At 40.3% G+C, this 11,142-nt stretch overlaps 1 long non-coding RNA gene across 1 annotated transcript; it reads left to right on the top strand.

Moving 5' to 3' along the window:
* The first annotated feature begins 62 nt into the window (after positions 1 to 62).
* Positions 63 to 2,522, top strand: LOC311424074. The gene is made up of 2 exons (XR_014685987.1): positions 63 to 545; positions 1,157 to 2,522. It is a non-coding gene; the product is annotated as an uncharacterized lncRNA (long non-coding RNA).
* Positions 2,523 to 11,142: the final 8,620 nt, after the last annotated feature.

The raw sequence follows: 11,142 nt of genomic DNA, 5'->3' as shown, positions 1-11,142 counted from the left end.
AGGGAGAGGGGAGGGCGCCCTGAGGGGTTGGGTGGCGTGAAGGGGTGGATCGATTGTCCTGAGGGAGTGGATCGATTGCCCTGAGGGAGCAGATCAGTCGCCGTGAGGGAGCAGGTCACCCCGAGGGAGCGGATCGATCGCCCTGAGGTGGCAAATCAATCACCCTGAGGGAGTGGATCGCTCTGAGGTGGTGAATCGGTTGCCCTGAGGTGGCGGTGGATCACCCTGAGGGGGCAGATCGATCACCCCGAGGGAGTGGATCACCCTGAGGTGGCAGCAGATCTCCCTGAGGGACTGGATCGCCCTGAGGGAGCGGATTGATCGTCCTGAGGTAGCAGATCGCCCTGAGGTGTCAACGTATCACCCTGAGGGAGCGGATCACCCTGAGGTGGCAAATTAGTTTCCCTGAGGTGGCTGGCATCTTCTCCACAAAGGGCCCCGGGACGGTTGCAGGGAGGAGAAGAAGGGCTGTGCTGGCTGCCAGCCCTGGCAGAGGCAGCAGCTGCAGGGTGTAAAGCCAGGTAGTGCCCCCACGGTGCCATCAGGTTAATGTGAGGGGCCTGGGGTAGGTGTGGGGACAGCTTGGGGCCTTCATCCCCTCCATACTGCTTGAAACTGCTGCTGCAGCCTGCCTCATGTCCCCGTTTGAAGGGGTGTGTGGTGTCTGCTACCAGAGGCACGGTCTGGGCAAGGCTGCTCTGCAGGGGTGTTAAGAGTTTTGAGACAGACGTGCTGATTAAGAAGGATTTGGTATTATGGTAATGCCTGCTCCAGCTGTAATACCTATTATGCCTGTGATACCTAATATAACTGTGTGATAGTCTGAAGGCTGAATTGGTACGAGATGAATGCAGTGGGGTGGGCCATGGATGCTCTCTGGAAGATGAAGGACTGGGCTGCGCAGAGATGAGTAGTAGTACATGCTTCAGTCCATAAATAAACAGCAAGTTTGGGATTTGGGTGCCCTCATTTCAACATTATTAGCACAAACCAAAGCTCTTCTAAGGTATCTCCTGAGTGTTGTGAAAAGCATTGATTTGAAAGGTTAAGGTACTCAGTCCCTTTTCCCTAATAAAGCCTTCCCCGCTAAGATGCAAATATATATCAGTATACAAGTATATAAGTAACTTCAATTTTGTTCTTGCTTTTGGTGTAGGGTAAAGCCTGGAACGGAAGCAACGTACCAGATTTGCAGCTGTGAAGCTGAAAAGATCTAGATGAAGATTGAAAAGGATCTTTGTCCTAGGAAAATAGTGCACCAACTAGAGGAGGGGAAAAGAAACAAGTAGAGAGAATGCAGGAGTCATCACTTCTACATACAGTTTGTTTGAATTCATCTTAAGCTTTAAGCTTCTGTGAAGGAATAGACTCTACCAACAGCTTATCGTAAAGGTATCTTAATTCGGAATTCAGATTAAAAGAGGCTAATCAAACATACCACTAAAATCAAAAGATAGAATGGAAAATTGATTGTGGACTTATGACTGTCACGTCAGCTCTAATTTAATATGGTGACATCAAGATAAGTCAGCGTGTACTCACATGTAATTCCATCAGTGTTAAAAGACAGTACAAATGTTGAGACTCTTGATTGCTGAAGTCGAAAAGCAATTAAATTAGAACCCACATATAATCTGCTTGGAAAGCATCCATAGATAAACTGAATCAGTGCTCTCTTACAACAAACCAGAAACTAACTGTTAGATAATATAGAATCTGACTTGAAAATGAGAGCTAATCTGAAGAAGAAATTTGTAAAATTGGGTAGGTTGTTTGGTATGAACTCCTATTTACGAATAAACAGAATACACTTGCAATATCTGGCCAGTTTACAAGAATCCTCGGAAGTTTTGGAAACTGATCAAAGTTTTGATGTGCTGCTGGATTTTTTTCCCTGTCCCCTACATAACACAGAAAATAAGAATGCTTTTAAAGAGAAGTTCTTTGGAGAGGTCACTGAAAATTGTAGATCCTGTACTGACTGTGCCATCGGAAGGTAAATTCAGCTTCTTATGGGTAAGCACCAGTGCCCATTGGCTGTGTTCGTGGACGGGATCGTGCTGCTGTCTGAGGTGCTGAAGCCAGAGGGCTGTGAGGAGGTTCTGTAGATCCCCCACCTCACGGTATGTCCAGTTCCCCTGCTACACAAGTCAAAAGTAAAACCGCAGTGCATCAGGTGTGAGAAGACTGCAGTTCACGTTGATATGTTTTGACAAGGGATCAAACTGGCAATTAGTTGTGGCCATTGGGTTCCTGCTTACTGTGTTTAAAAACGGAAGACTGTAATTAGTCTTTACAGCAATACAGAGGAATGGCCTGGGGAAAGGATGCATTTGAATTTCATGACATTATTACTTAATCGTAGATCACTGCATGCTGGAAACTCTTTGTATTACTTTGGTATGCTTAACGATAAGTATGTATGCAGTCTATACTACAGTGCTTCCTTTATTATTTGTGTGTGTGTGTGTGTGTAAGCTATGCTTTATGAAAATTTTATCTTTTAAATCTGGGCTAATGCAGAGAGGTGGCACTCTGACTGTAAAACTTCATTTAAAATATGAAATTTTAAAAGGTACCACTTCACAAAACCAGAACACATTATCTGAGAACGATGGCACTTCACCATTTGTGCGCATGGTTAGGAGCTAGAATTGACAGGACGTACTTAGCCATAAGAAGCTGTCCAAGAGAATAGAATTCAGTTTTGAAAAGGATGTTTTCTGCTTGCTTGCATGAGCTAGAAAGTTTAAGGTGATTATCTTGAAGAGCTGATAATAAAGGTTCCTGATGATTATAAGTGTAAAAGGGATGTGTACAGCAGTTTAGCTGTTGCTAGAAATAATGCATTCCTGACTCAAAATAATTGGCTGTGCCAGAGAATTTTCCTTTAAACTCATTTCCATTCCAAGACACACTGTCACTGGGATTCGATAACATCCTCCAGTCAGGAGTGCACAAGAGAAGACCGAAATCAAGCTGCTATGAAAAGGAGTGAACTGATTGGTCTCTGCAAACTCCAAGCCATGGAGATAGTGTTAGAAAGTGTCATGATGACGTGAAGGGCTCAGAGCCAATCAAATGGAGGGTGAGGAATCTGCAAAACTGCTATTTCAAATGCCAGAGTCAGCTAAAAAAAAAAAATATATATATATTTTTATCCTGGGATAAAACAATTCAGGTTAGGGGAAAATAAACAGGAAGTGGAGATCAGGTGTTCTAGACAAAGAATGCTTAAGGAATGCTTGCACATTACTCATCTGATAGTGATGTCTGTCTAATAAGTACCATGGTTGTGCAGTATGTCAACATATTTTAGGATGAGAAATAAAATCAGTTAATTTATTATGCAAATTTTATCACTTTCTGCTCTGCCACTTCTGCACATATACACTTGAACATTTCCACCATTTTTGTTTAATGTTAAGGTAACTCATGTCATTTTAAAAGTCCTTCATTTTATCTATTTTTTTTTTTTTGCCTCTTTTCTAAACAAATCTTTAAATGAAAATCCCGTGCAGTTTTACCTAGATTATCTAGATTGAATAATAGGAAATGGAAAAGCAAAGAGTACCTGTAGGTTGTTTTTTGTGTTGTTTTGTTTTAAATAAAACTGTTCCCCTGTCAACATACACTGAGAAAATTACAGTATCAAAGAATCTCGAAAGAGAAAATCTTAATTTAAAAAATGCACAAAAAATGCAGCAACAAAGCATAAATGTTTGAAGGCTACAAATTAGCTATTCCATTGCAGATGTTACAGTTCTGCCTAGTTACCACAAGAGGGACATAGAGGAAAGCTAACATAGCACAGGAAAAAAAATAAATCACAAGAGCTTCATGCAGGTTCATAGCAGCATACGTTTTGCCTTTGTTTAGAAGGATCTTCTGGGATCATAACATTTCTATAGCTTCCTTCATCCCAAATAATCTTTAAAAAGCTTTATAGACCTTAGAAAATGTGATAATGAGCATTAATAGCTAAAATGGATCTTTTCCCAGAACTTTATAATCTTTCCTCAGCTTTTTCCTATTGGAATGTCTGTAGCAGTGTTGGGACAGGGAGTGGTTGGGCTGGCTGTGTTTTTGTTCCATCTCTAGTTATTGGACCAACAAATATTGCAGCATTTAGTAGGCATGTGGGCAAGAAGGCTGTGGAGCCATTTTTGTTTATTTCTATTTAATTTTCACAAATTAATGGGTGATGATGCAAATGTTGTAAGATCAGAGCTCGTATAAATGCCTTCATGAAACAAAAGGACCATAAAAACCCTTTAAGTAAATATCGAAGGATTTATTGGACTATTGTGGAATGAAAAGGCACAGTCCTAATACGCACTAGATTGAAAGTAATGGAGCATGTGTATTTAAGGATCTGCAGTCTATTAATCCCTAATGTCAGTAAAGCTTTACTTCCAGCCGTAGTGAGACAGAGGCATCACTAGCTGGGCAGGCTGCTTTATCTGAACAATAATACTGGAAGAAAGGGCTGCTCTGAGTAAGAGGGAAATAAAGACTTTTTTATTATTATAACTTTATGGACTTTAGTCCTTAATGCTTAAATTTATATAACAAGTATTTTAACATCACATTACAAGATCTCTGTCAAGTGGCATTAAACCGAAGTCATTTTTAAAAAGCCCTTTAATGCACAGAATGTTTTCAGGAGCTAAAAGGACATCAGAGAAGTATTAGTGTGTAAATGAAAGAATTTCTCTAAGGTGCCAGAAATCTAAGCACATCAGTTGATGCAGCTCAGCTTTGATTTCAGGAGTACATGTAATGTAGCATAGAAAACTTATGGAAAAGTGTTATCATTCATTATCAGTGGAATATGAACATTGTTATCCTTCAGCAAATTGTGTAATATTTCTGTTTCGACTGATTTACTGCAGGTTCAATTGCCCTCTGGCTATAAAAATATTCCTGAAGCACGTCATGGATCAGTAGTTTAAAACAATGAAGGAAAAGGAGGAGAAGATCTTGATATTTCTTCTGTGATCGTGAATGGAAAAGGTACTTGGATATTAAGGTGACAAGTGACCTAAAAAGATAACAGCAGCATATGAAAGCCAGTAAATGAAACCAGCTATAAACTCTGTACTACAAACCAGTTTTCTTTCACTAAGCTAAGTGAATACTAAAAAGCTAATAAACTATGAAAAAGTAACTTGATATTAAAGTACTAGTTGAAAATACTTCACTATAAAATATATAATGCCTCCCTCCAAAATGTATTACAGTCCTTTGTACCTTCCGCTCCTTGAAGACAGCTGAAGTTTATGGTTTATCCTAAACAATGCCACGTTAACACAGAATCTGAATGCAATGAAATTATATAGGGGAAAAATCTTCTTAAGAACAGAGCTTCTCACTTTTTGCAGTTTTTGTCTGCAAAAGTGCTAGGTGAAGTGAGGTACTTCTCTTTAAATGACCACAGAAGTCAGATTGTTAGCAAAAAGGCATGGCTTTCAAAGTCCAAGGAAAATTTGCTGGAATTGATAGGTATATTCAAGAAGACATCTGAGAGTATCTGTTGCTTATTAAGTCTGCCTCTTGTAGGAGTTATGGAAGAAACAGACTTGTTAAAAATATTCTGTTTCTAAAGGGGCATCACCATTTCTTTAAATGGGATTTCTTCAAAACAGATGTTGTTGTATCTCAGCTTAAAAACAAATTTTGAAGCTCTTGATTAACTACAAAGAGTGTGCATGTTTCTTTGTTTTAATTTCTGGCAGTTATCCTAGGCAGATGGAGAAGCAGTGAGGTTATTTCGGTATAATGTAAAATCCAGTGCTTCACAAAGGGTTTTGATGTGTGTTTGACTCTTGTGGACCTGTGCGTCTCCTTCAGTTTTAGTGGAGAAAATAGAAGAGTGGTGAATTTTCAGGTTATCCCTCGTGTCTCATTTAAGTTTATAAATACTTTGAGATTTAGCAACAAGACTTCTGATGTGGTAACAGCTTGCTTTCTTCTCAAAGCATTACTGCTTTACACACATGTTTTTAACTTTTAGGGAAGGTAACTTGCTCAAGGTTAAATGTGAGGTTGTTTTTTGTAAAGAGCATATTCAGAGAACAAATTATTTGAAAAATGTTATGTTTTTTTAAGTCCCAGCCTGTCTTTTTCTTTGTTAATTGTTTAAGTGAATAACATACTTGTATTCTCTACATATAAAGTAAATCCTTCCAAGTTAAACCTTCCTGCTGTGGGAGAAGTCTGTTAATTTGGCACTTGTCTTAAAAATGAAATAATCTAAGCAATCCAATAACTAGGTGTGTTGCCCTTTGGGTTTTGTTGTGGGAGGGTGTCTAAAGCTTTCTGAAGGTTATACATGTAAGAACTTGTGTTTAGTCATATAATGTGGCTACATGGCTTACATGAGAGGTTCACATTCCCATTGGCCTAAACACCTGAATTCAAAATGGTTCTTGTCCCGAAATACCAACCATTTCGTTTTCTGCTCTCCAGCTCCCCAGGATTATCACCTTTTTCTTTTTTTAACCTCAGTTTCTTTTGATGCGAAATGCAGACTTTGCCAACCAGGCCTTATCTTTCCACTGCAAATATTAAAGGTTTAGAAAATGACGAGTATAAAACTTTCATACTGCATTAGCAGCTATAGGTAGGATAAGTAATATTAACAACTGCTTTTCCTTTATTTCTTACCTGAAAAAAAAAAAAATAAAACAGATGTAGAATTGAGGGAGACCAAATATATTAGGTGTTACAGTAGTTTTCTCATGATGGAAGCCCTTCCACTAGGAACCTTGTCTTTCTGATGTTTTGGGGTGAGTGCAGGGCAAGAAGAGGTTGGGTGTTGAACCAGACTGGTTTCAGGATGGAGAAGCTTACTTGAAGTGGAAAGAATGTTTTCCTTGCAGAATCTTGTGGATTTGAGGAGGAACCAAGCCAGTACTGAGCACAGGTCATGAATGGTTACAGTGTAGCTGTGTAATGCCTTCCCAGAACTCATGAGTTCCTTGGAAATGTACCCAGGCCGCTGGTAGAATTTCATCAAACAGTATATGAAAAGATCAAGAGGACAGTGGGCTCCCAGATTTAGCAGTACTCCTGAGAGAGCGAACATTTCAGCTTATTTTACTATCTGCTTCCTAAAACCAATGGGCTTGAGGTAGCAGATTTGCCCCTGCTTGCTTGAAACAAACTTTCCAAGTGTCCATGGATGATAATGAGTGTTTCCTAGAGCTCCTTTGCCTGCAGTAACTGTTTTTGTCTTTGCCTTGGGAGCAGCAGCACCCTGCTGGCAACACCCTGGGACCTTCTGTGGCCCCAATCCAATCTGCCCTCTACTAGGCTTTCAGCAGCACTTCCAAATTGAATGGAAAGATGCTGGAAAGGTTATCCAAAGAGAGAAGGAGAAAGAGGCCTTCCACCCTGTTCCCTCCAGTATCTTGCAGGCCAGCAATTATCAAGTGGTGCCATCTGAGATCACGCTGAAGAGGCTGCAACGTGCTCTAACGCAAGTGGAGCTTGAATTCCTGGACCCTGAGCAAGGCCCATGGCAACTCTATGAACCCATTGTGGAGTCTGGAAACTGTGATCTGGGGCTGTTTTTAATAAAGAATGAATTACGAGGCTTAATTTGTGATCAAACAGAAGTTTTCAAACCGTTTCTCAGTTCTGGTCCAGAAATCCATGAGCCTTACGTCATGTGGAAGAAACCCAGGGCACAGAAACGTTTTATGCAGTTGATAACAAATGTTATTAAGAAAACAAAATGTTGTTGAACTAGATCCTATGGTCTTTATTTAAGTTATAGTATGAAGACAGAGCAAAGGTGCTATGGGAAGCTTTCTGGCAAGTCAGTGGCATTCCAATCTCAGACAAGATACTAACATATTAGGCCACCTTCTTGGCAACAGGTTAGTATATGACTCTGCTGGAATAGATGATTGCAAACAGGATCTGAAGAAGGTCTGCAGAGCAATAATTCTAAATAGCACTTTGGTAATGATGTCATTTAAACAAAAAAGCAATATTAAACATTGGGCAATGAATTCCTTTGGATCAAGAGCAACGCGGGGCCACTGGCCAAGATGCAGAAGAATTTCTACAGCAGGAGAAGTTGCACAGTGTAATAAACAGCCTGTGGGAAGTCCAAAGCATGCAAGGTCAAGGATGGAAAAGCCGTATTAGAATGACTGAGGAGCAGCAGGATAAATGACCCAATATTTTCTATGAGCATGAACGCTTACAAGGAGACAGAGGGAAGGAAGGAATTATAATTCTAGGCAAATAGTGTATTCATTTATGATCAGTCTGTGTGTCTTGAAGTGAGAAGCCAGATCTTGGGCTAGCTGGAGCACTAGAACAATGTGAATGATTGCTGTGATCTCAAAGTGATCTTGAACTATTTGTTCTTCTTGGAGCACAAAGAGAATCCAGTTCTAGCCTGCGTCCACTTCCTCTCTACTGAGGAAGCAGAAAGGTTGAAATGAAATGAGGCACACTATTCTTGTGGACCTAACAAATTGATGAACATCAGGAAACGTCAGAAAGAAGAAAAGCTGTGTTATTATTATTTTTTTTATTTTTTTTTCTTTATAGGATGACCCATTATGGCTCTACACGTGGCTCTGATTTGAAGGATCAGGCTAGGATATGGAGATTAACTCTTTACTAACACGTTTATATAGTTTTAAACAAATTCCAGCTCGGTTCAGCTATGAATAGCTGAAGGCCTGGTCAGCTTCTGAAGAGGTTCCACAAGCCTCACTCCTTTTTTCCACATTATATCATTCGTTCCATGTTCCGCTAGAGGCCACCACAAACCTCATCTGAAAAAAAGAAAGGGAGGGGGCACCTGCAGTACTAAATGGCAAAAGCTCCTGTTTTATAAGAAGCTTTAGAAGTGGAACTTGGATCTCCCTAGAACAACTCTTCCCGCTGTGTTAGGAGTAACTCCCAGATGCGACTTGAGGCCAGCAAATGATCTCAGGCTGTGAGATCAGATTTTGCTGAGTATACAGGGTTAGACATGTTCATTACTCTTTCCAAATCATCTCCTATCCAAACCATGATATTTGATTTCCTTGGGAAATATTGGCCTTCACAGTAGCCTTTACTGCGTTTGTGTATAGAGACTCACAGTTCCAACATTGTCTCCTGCCTCGCCAGTAGAAAGTTGCTTTTGTGATTGCTATTTATTCACCTGAGGCGTGGGGTTCCTGGAATTGTGTGCGCTTTCCTGGAAGAAGTGTCGAAGGGTGTAATAGCTTGTGCAGAAAGCATTCAAAGACTGAAACGATGTCAAGGAGAGACAAGGCAGCTGGAGTTTAGGAAGAGCTCTCAGATTCCACTCTCATGACAGGTATTTCTCTGGTCGTCATTGTCTCAGGAACTCAATGTCACTTACACCCAAAGTGTTTTGGCTTGAATAAAGGTTAATGGAAGAAACTGACTGCTGTGCTAGCCAAAAGCAATTGGCCTTTATTGAAGGGAGCATTGCAAAAATACAGAGGATCGAACTTCTAGTTTCCACGTGGAATTAAAATTAGAGAACTTCTGTGACCATTACAATTGGATGAAATATGTGTCCTTGCAATCTTTGGATGGGGAAAGCTATTTAAATGAAGCAAGGACTTATTCTGAATCTTTACCCAGACCCTGATACTGAAAAATATTGTGAAAAATGTTAGTTTTGCTTTTGTGACTGTTTTTCAGATTTGGGTGGGGTCAGAAAAAGGAATTGCCAGAAATCTCCAGAGCCAGTTCATTCCTGTGAGATTTCTGGTCTGATATTTTCTTGAAAACTCAGGAGGTTTGGATTAGTCTCCAGACTCCATCTTTCTGGAGAACTTCCACCACTTTTGAGCCTGTGTACATGCATGCCATTTTTCCATTTCTCCAGGGGTGAAAAGAAAAACCAACCCATGGTCTGGATGATGTTGAATTTTCCTCTGAGGTTATAAATGATGTAAAGGAGCACAATTTTCAAATAAGGCCAGTAATCTGTAATGTCTCAAAGCTCATGAAAACAGAATGTGCATGTGTGAAGAGATGTATTGTAAGATGAGCTGACAATATAGTGTGCAGTGAAAGGCATGTGTTTAGTAGCCAGTAGCTTCGTTTCCTCAATCAGTGGCATTGATGAAGCAAGAGGTTTCACAAATTTAACTGTTCATTTTAAGGCTAATGGGCTTCTTGAACTGATTCTCTTGACTTGCACCTGCTAATAACTTTCTAGGTAGCGTGGACGAGGTAACATCGACATTCCCTTCAGCGCTGAGAGCACTGCAGCTCGGATAACATTCTTGAGTCATACCTGTGTGCTTTCAAGCCTCAGTGGGGAGATACTTCTGCATGAGAACAGCTGACTATTTAACATTGTTATCTAACCAAACGTGAGTGAGGAGGGCTCAGCTGCCTGCATCTGTGCTATTATTTCTGTTTGAAAATTCATCTTCATATTGTATGAGATCTCTCTTTTGAAAGAGACAAAGTGATCCTGCTTCTGAGGACGATACCTGTCCTTCCCCACCCCCAGAGCGTGGGCTGTGTGAACATCTTAGTCTATTCATACCTGTGACAGCTGTAATTATCTTCAACAGAAAGCCTATGGAACGCCTCAGGCAAACACTGGAAGAGGGGACAGCAGCGTGGAGAATACACTGCCTTGTGATATAATGGGGTCTGTCTAGAAGACACTAGGCTTGTCAAGCTCTGCATATCCTTGAGGAGCTGGTATTCTTTTGTGGTCAAGGTTTTGGGAACAAGTAACGGAGGCACAAAAGGCAGTTTCCAGGAAGAAGATTTGTTCTTGCTTGTTCAAAATCTAACAAAAGTTTATTAATCAGTTGAGGTGGGGTATAAGTAAAGGAGATTGAGAGACAATGTTCTGCTCTACCACCATCATAAGAAGAATGATTTTTTTGTGGAATATTAAGGCTTTGTAATAATAACCTCATTTTCTTTTCTTTTTTTTTTTTCATATTAAAGATCCTTGTTTTGTATAGGAAAATGAGACCACTTTACTTTCACCAATCTGCTGGTGCTTCTTAAATCCCTCTGTTCTTTGTGCCCTTGTAGTCATCCTGATTCCTTGGCAATTGAAGAAAGCACCTACACCTGAAGAATCTTCATTGTAATTCACAAAGGCTGCGTTTCCACACTGCCCTT

This window comes from Aythya ferina (assembly GCF_964211825.1).
Source record: "Aythya ferina genome assembly, chromosome: 26".
NCBI lineage: Eukaryota > Metazoa > Chordata > Aves > Anseriformes > Anatidae > Aythya > Aythya ferina.
The sequence above is the reverse complement of the archived record's forward strand: the minus strand, read 5'-3'. Positions and strand labels throughout refer to the sequence as shown.